Below are 7992 nucleotides of genomic sequence, written 5' to 3'. Positions count from 1 at the left end.
GGAGTTTTTGAAAGAATGCAAGGTAGAGACAGCAGGTCACCTGTGTCCAGAGAGCAAAAACAAATTTGAAAAAATTAGTTTATCACGCAGGACAGTTACTTGCCGTGAACTATTCGACGAAGACTTATCTAGCTCACTGAACAAAAAAGCGGAGTCCTTCAAGCTATATTCATTAGCACCGGAAGAAAGTTATGACATAAGAGACACTGCTCAGCTTTTAATTTTTATTAGAGGAATTAATGAACATTTTGAGACAACGGAGGAATTTTTAAACATGGAGTCCATGAAGGGGAAACCTGTGGAGAGGACTGTAGGACAGGGTGTCTGGGGTCATCCAGAGGATGAAGCTGCCATGGTGGAAACTCTCCAATGTCACCACGGATGGATCGCCAAACTCGACAGGAAAAACGTCGGGCTGCTGAAAAGAATCTAGGATAAGGTGAAGGAGGAAAACCCTGAGCTGGATGTGATTTTCCTACACTGCATAATCCATCAGGAAGCGCTCTGTAAGTCTGTTTTGCATCTTTACTCCTGATAGTGTTGTAAAACTCGTTAACTTTATACAGCGAGAGGGCTTCAGCATCGTCAGTTCATGAAGTTTCTTGAAGAAACTGATGCTGATCTCCAGGACTTGCTTTAACACTCTCATGTCTGCTGGTTAAGTTTGGGGAAAGTTTGGGGAAAAGCGAGTGTGGGAGGTGAAAGGCGAGAATAGCTCATTTTTGGAGTTAATCGGGAAAACCGATGATTTTCCAGAGCTGTGTGACAGATTGGCTCTGTGATTTTGCTTTTGCCGTGGACATACTCAGGATTCCCACTCTTTTCCCGAAATGATTTTCCAGGACTTTTCCAGGACATTTCCAGTTGGTACAGACACACGTTATCACATCATCCACTAATACATTCCCGTCCCCCCTCATTCTTTGGAAGTATTCTTTACTACGGCTGTAACTTGCATTTACCCAGATTGTTTCCATATTTATTACTCAGACATTTGATGTGCATCTATGGCTATAATTTATCTATGAAAAATAATTATGGCAGATGTAGCACAGAATAATGCAAACACAACCACAGATTACAGTGTAACAGTTCACTAGCATGACAAACTGGAGTAACAGTGTTCAACTGGGTAATTCCCAACTCTACTTTCTCTTCTCTCCTACTTTCTCTGCTGCAATTGATTTTAAAATATAAGGATATTTTCAATAAATCGCTGACCAATTTCCTTTCCTTGAAAAACAATGCTTCATGAGCCAAAATTCAGCCCTTGGAAAACAAGCTTCTAGGCCAGCTCTATTAGCTAGTCTGGTTTTCCACTGGGGGTCCTATCCCAGGACTGAAAGTTGTTTTAGAGTTTTCACAAAATCCTCCTAAATCTTAATGACTGTTCACACTCAGTGATTTACTTCAACTGACAACAGCCGCTTCAATCACTGACCAGTCCTTTCACACTCACACTTTAACACATGCACACGTTTTGTAAGTTTTCAGCTTTCCCTAGCTCAGGACTTCACTTTCCTACTGTAAGTTTTTAGCTTCTCTTAGCTCAGGACTTCACTTTCCCACTGTAAGTTTTTGGCTTCTCTTAGCTCAGGACTTTACTTTCCTTCAGCGCTTTCCACACTCACTCTTTGAGTGTCAATGCATTTGTGCAGTACCTGTCGTTCGTTCCTGGTACTGTTCTCTTTGTTCAGATGCCGTCAACCTGGAACCCCGTGGAACCCGGACAGAGTTTTAACCGGCCGACGTGGAATTCAACCACGGAGGGCTTTCGTCCCCAAACCTAGTTCCAGGGGGCTGTGCACAGACTTCGGTCTCCCTCGAACAGCTCCTTAGGGTTCCAGGCGTATTGACATCTGGCTCGAAGGACCAAGTTATGTTAGGTTCAAACCTGAAGAATACACAAACAGCTCAGGAAGAAAGGACAGCACTCACGAGCTCCGGTCTTTTACTTGCGCACAAGGAGAGAGATAGAGACTACAGCTCTGCAGTATGCATCGCGGCAGCCTCACAAACTCTGAAGAGCCTGCCTCTCTCCTTGTCCTTTTATTTCCTTCTCATACAATCATATGGTACAGAGGAGTCATCATGCGTTAGTCATAAGATTTCAGAACAATACAAAGACAGAACATGTCTTACTTGATGATCTTATAAGAGCGAGTCAGCTCACTATAGGAACAAGTCAGCTTTGTTCTTGTTGTTACCTCCGCACACATGCATGGTCACAACTTAGAATGCTGATGGTCACAACTTAGAATGTTGATGGTAGTCCTTATTTCTTCACAGTCACTCAATGATAACCTCATAAGTATAATCATTCTAATATAAGTGTAATTCTTCTAACAGTTTCATATAAGTTTATTGCTTAACTCAGATTTTCTGCACAACTGGCACCTGCATTTCTCATGAAGATAATGTGTTTTTCTTCACCCTCTTAAGCCCCTATGGAGCCTAATACGGCTCTGCTGGCCTACTGGACAATTTAATGCAAAAATATGGAAAAAAATGCCACAATGTGCTTCAACTGTAACAAAATGTGCCCAGAAAATGACAGAACAAAGCCAAAATGTGACCTTAATATGAACCTGAAAAATACCAAAATGTGCTCTTGGTATGCCAGTATACACCTGAAAAAATTTGATCAGATTATAAAACAAATTACCCAAAAATATGCCACCTAGTGTTCCAAAAGACAGCCCTAAATATGCCATATCCAAAATATGCCCAAATGTGTCTTCATTTGCTGATCAGGGTTTAAGAGGGTAAAGTTTGGTTCAGTGAGGAAAAAATGTGCACAATGACATGTAAACAGTAGCCAGAACAGTTCACCCTTGTGCTCATCTGGTCCTGGTCTCTCCTAGTTCTATCGTTTATGACCTCGTTTATTGAGAACCTCTGCCCTCTGATATTCTGTGTTGCGTTTGCAGACTGACATGTTGATTGTTTATTCTGTAATAATTGGACATTCTTGCTTATTAGCGTGTGCACGCTAAATTCGCATTCCAGTGTCTGCAACTCGACCACCAATTGAGACGTAGGAGGTGAAGTGAGCGATGTCACCGTGACGTCACCATCATACGCAGGCGGACTTTTTGCCACAGAGACTTTATCTGTGTTGACCATAGACTGTATTCTATGGTGTTGACCGGCGTCATCAACTGAAAGTTTGATTTCAGACATGAAACGCTCAGCTGCACCCTCAACTGTTGTGGGAAGATGTAATTTATGCGGATGCCACCACACACCTCGGCAGTGAGGGGATGAAATGATGTTTCAGTAAAAGTGGGGGTGTCGCAACACCCACACCACCCACACAACAGAATTCCTAATGTTGTTTTCATTCCCTTATTTTTAATCAGACAATAAAACAACTGTGAACTACTGAGTGAAACGGGGCCCATACCTGTTAAGCTGCCGCTATGCCGATATCAGAGTTGTGTTTCATCTCGCAAGTTACAGCCAACTCAGGGGAATGCAAATTTGATTGGCTGGTAGCGTCACATGGGGCGCTGCGCCTTTCTTTCTTTCTTTCTTTTATTTATTTGATCCATGGGACATTGCACAAATAAACATTAACCCCGAAGGGAGAGATGCATTATGCCAGGTTATAGCACGAATGCTAATTTCCACCTGCAGTCCCAGAGCAGGCAAAGACATACATCAACATACATGAGCATAACAAATAAACATTTCCCAACATTAAACACACAGAAACTCATAAAATTAAAGTCCATAGTCTCTACAAAAGATACGGCCACCAAAGCACTTTCAAAATCATCATTAATGGGTACAAGATTGACCCAAGAGCAACCATCGCTTCAGCATGCATGAAAACTCACTGAGATGTGTACATTTCAAAAGCTCCGTGGGTAATTTGTTCCATTGGCTCATTGCAACGTATGAAAATGTTGATCTTCCAAAAGCGGAGTCGAGTTTTCTTATATAACACTCGCCCCGAAGAGATGACCGAGTGTCTCGAGAAGAGACTTCATAACACAGAGGAATGAAAGTCTTTAGCGGTGGCGCAACAGTACCATGAATTATCCTAAACAATAGACATAAATTAGAAAATCTAATACAATTTTCAAAGCTTAAAATACCATGTTTACTTAGAATTTTGCAGTGATGATATATACGTGGTTTTTTATCATGAATTTTAAGAGAAGTTTTGTATACTGATTCAAGAAGCTTAAGAGAAGTTGCACATGCCTGTGCCCAAATTGTCATGCAATATCGAAAATGTGGAAAAATCATTGCATTTAAATACACATATGATGCTTCAGTGGTTAGCGAGTTTCTAATATACCGATAAGTTGAAAGATTAAATTTTAAAGTATTTGTTAGTCTTTTAATATGTTTCTTAAAATTTAAGTTCGGATCAAGAATTACACCTAGATACTTGTATTGTTCAACATTTTGAATAGGTAGACCTTCTATCATGACATTAGGACAATTTTGAGATTTAAAGCGATTTGTAAAAAACATGGAAACAGTTTTTTCAACATTTAAAGTTAGGCAAGAATTTTTTAGCCAATTTGAAACTTTTCTCATCTCTGTTGTAAGTTTTTGAGCCACCTCTTCCACAGTATTACCATGTGTATACACAACAGTGTCATTAGCATACATTATTATTTTGGCATTGCAGATGTTTGGAAGATCATTAATATAGAGAGTGAACAGCAGTGGCCCAAGAATAGAGCCCTGCAGTACACCTATGCTGCAGGCTTGCAGTGGAGATGTTACATTATTAACTGTGACACACTGTTGCCTGTCACTGACATATGACTGAATCCAGGTTATTGTATTTTCATGAAAACAGAATTGTGATAATTTATTTATTAATACTATATGATTAACGGTGTCGAATGCTTTACGCAAATCAAGAAAAACAGCCCCTACCACTCCACCCCCATCAAGTCTGGACTTGATGGGGGTGGAGTGGTCTTCAATTAAGTAGCAGCAGGCAGTCTCTGTAGAGTATTTCTTTCTGAACCCAAACTGGAGAGGGTGTAACATCTACAATTGATTAAGGTGGTCCATAAGCTGTTCTGCTACTACTTTTTCCAAGACTTTTGAGATCAAGGGAAGAATGCTTATTGGCCGATAGTTTGAGACCTGGAGCTTATCTCCTGATTTGTGTATAGGCTTGACTATGGCTGTTTTCAAAACTGTGGGAAAGGAGCTCTCAATTATTGACTGATTTATCATTTTAGTTAAAGCTGGTGTAAGTTTCTTTATGTTCTTTTAAAAAGACTGTATCTATACCAAAAAAAAAATCCTTAGTTTTACTGCTACTTAGCATTGATATACATTTTAGAACCTTGCTCTCTTCAACTGTATGCAATTTTAAAAAGGACTCATCACACTGAAACTTAGAGACACAGCTTACTTGAGAAAATGAGCCTACCAAATCCAGTGCACAATTAAGAAAATATTGATTAAAATATAGTGCTAGCTCTGTGTTATTGTTTAGGATTGATCCATTTACTTTAAGTTGTAGAGACTCAAAACTATTATTTTTCCTACCTGATAGTTTATCCATACTTTTCCATAGTATCTTGGTATTTCCTTTTGCCTCTTTTATCATGTTTAGATAGAAATTTGCTTTTGCACTTCTAAGCTGCGTAATGACTTTATTTCGTAAAGACTTATATGTAATAATCTGTATTTAGTTTGGACTTAAGAAACCTTTTAAGAGCAAGGTCTCTCTGCTTCATAAAATCCCAAAGAGAACTATTAAACCAAGGCAGTTGCTTTTTATTGTTTTTTTTAGATTTGAATTGTGTATATTTATCTATAATCTGTTTTATTGCAGTTAACATATTTTACATGAAAGATTGCAACAGTTATCAGTTTTGCTACACCAGTCTATTTCTTTAATATCACGCCGGCTCGAAGCAGAGACGCGCTACTTTATATATATTATATGCCTCAATGTTACCCAGAAAATACGGTGACAACAGACATGCATGCGCATAACTTGTAATCCGTTTGCATTGACAGGGGGAGGATAAATATTTTTCCAGGACAAGTTAACCGTTTCCAGGACATTTGACCTTTTTTTCTCATTTTCCATATGTTTTCCATGACTGGAAAATTGGTCAGTCATTTTCCAGGTTTTCCAGGATTTCCAGGACGCGTGGGAACCCTGATACTGAGGCACATGAATGAGCTGAAAGGGAATTTGTGCATGAAATGTACACAAATGTGACAGCCTTAAAGCCAAACTGACTTTATTCTCAAGACAAATGTCAAAAAAATCCTTCGCTCATTTTCCTACACTGGCGACGCTGACAGAGGCCAGTCCACATGTGATGAAATATACACACATGGACAAAATTGTTGGTACCCCTCAGTTAAAGAAGGAAAAACCCACAATTCTCACTGAAATCACTTGAAACTCACAAAAGTAACAATAAATAAAAATTTATTGAAAATTAAATAATCAAAAACAGCCATTACTTTTGAATTGTTGATTAACATAATTATGGACAAAAGTCGTTGTTCCTCTCTCTGGTGTCCATGATGTGCAGGTGAAGGAGAAAATGTCTGTGACACTGACTTTCTTTAAAAGTATTTTATTAAAAGAAAGAGCAGCATCAGTACAGACAGAACCTGCCTGGAAGGAGCCGGCCAATTGAATCCTCCTTGCTTGACAATAGCCAGCGATCACTTTTATAGGTTTTCAACATATAGGAGGGGTTAAAACAAATGGTTCTTTATTGCCTACCATATGGGGAAAGCAGCGAGCATCCCCAAACAACTCCCCCTTGTCTACAACAGCTGAAGAATCCCTAAGTCAATGTTTTGGACAGAAGAACCCTCATAAAAACACCTCCAACAGGGCTCTGTAAACAGGAGAACACTTTCCCATGGCATGGGTAGAATATAATGCAGATTCCATCTGTGGTCAGAGACACCAGAGCAGACACTACATATAACAAGCAGCTCATATCAAATACTAGAACAAACAAAACAGATTCTATACTACTAACTTATTAGGTAATACATGTAACAGATCAGATACCACAATAGTACATCCCTAATAGAATGTATTCTATATTGCATATCTGCACTATAATATTATGCATTGCAATGTTTGGTTGCTTACACGTATTGACGTACTGCATGACCTATGGATTAATTTTTGAGCACTTTCTATTCCATTTGTTGTTCTTGTTACTTTAAGCCTTTATGTTCTGGCTGAGTTAAGGATGTTTTAAAGGCTTTTCAGTAAAGGCTTCATCATGGGTAAAACCAGCAGATTTCACAAATTTTCAGAATTTATCTCAGGAGTGGCAGATACAATGTATATAGCAATGTAAATATTCTTTTATGAGTTACTTCTACATTAAAACATTTGCAGTAATTTTGTATTTACATTGATAGGCTATTATTGAACCTCTGACTTTTATTGGCCCTTTGTGTGTTATTATTAAGATGTTAAAATAAATGCCATGACTGAAAATGTGTTGCTGATTTTTATTTATTTTTTATTAAGGCAACCAGTGGTTTTACACACCACGCACGCCGCCTTTTTTTTCCCACTTAGCATGCCACTGAGTTACACTTTAAAAGAGGAAGCTCTTAACGACCTGGTAGTGGTTGAAGGCTTTGTACTTTACACTAGTGATAGTGAAATCGAAGCTTCATGAAGCAGAGTAACAGATCACCATGTCTGGGAGACCCTGATTTTGTAGACTACATTTCCCATCTCTTCATGAAGCAGTGACACAGTTTGACTTCAAGAATGACACACTGCTTCAAAACATTTGACACAACCAGAAGTGGGACATCTGCGGGCTCTCAGTCAGAACTGCATCTAAGTGGAAAAAAAACTGAAAAAGCCTCAGGACTGCTTGTCTCACGCTGCTTTGTACTCGCAATAAATGTTTTAAAATTATATATATATGTGTGTGTGTGTGTGTGTGTGTGTGTGTGTGTGTGTGTGTGTGTGTCTGTCTGTCTGTCGGTCTGTGTGTGCATAAA

The sequence above is a fragment of the Acanthochromis polyacanthus genome, chromosome 9 (assembly GCF_021347895.1).
Source record: "Acanthochromis polyacanthus isolate Apoly-LR-REF ecotype Palm Island chromosome 9, KAUST_Apoly_ChrSc, whole genome shotgun sequence".
Lineage (NCBI taxonomy): Eukaryota > Metazoa > Chordata > Actinopteri > Pomacentridae > Acanthochromis > Acanthochromis polyacanthus.
Note: the sequence above shows the minus strand (reverse complement) of the source record.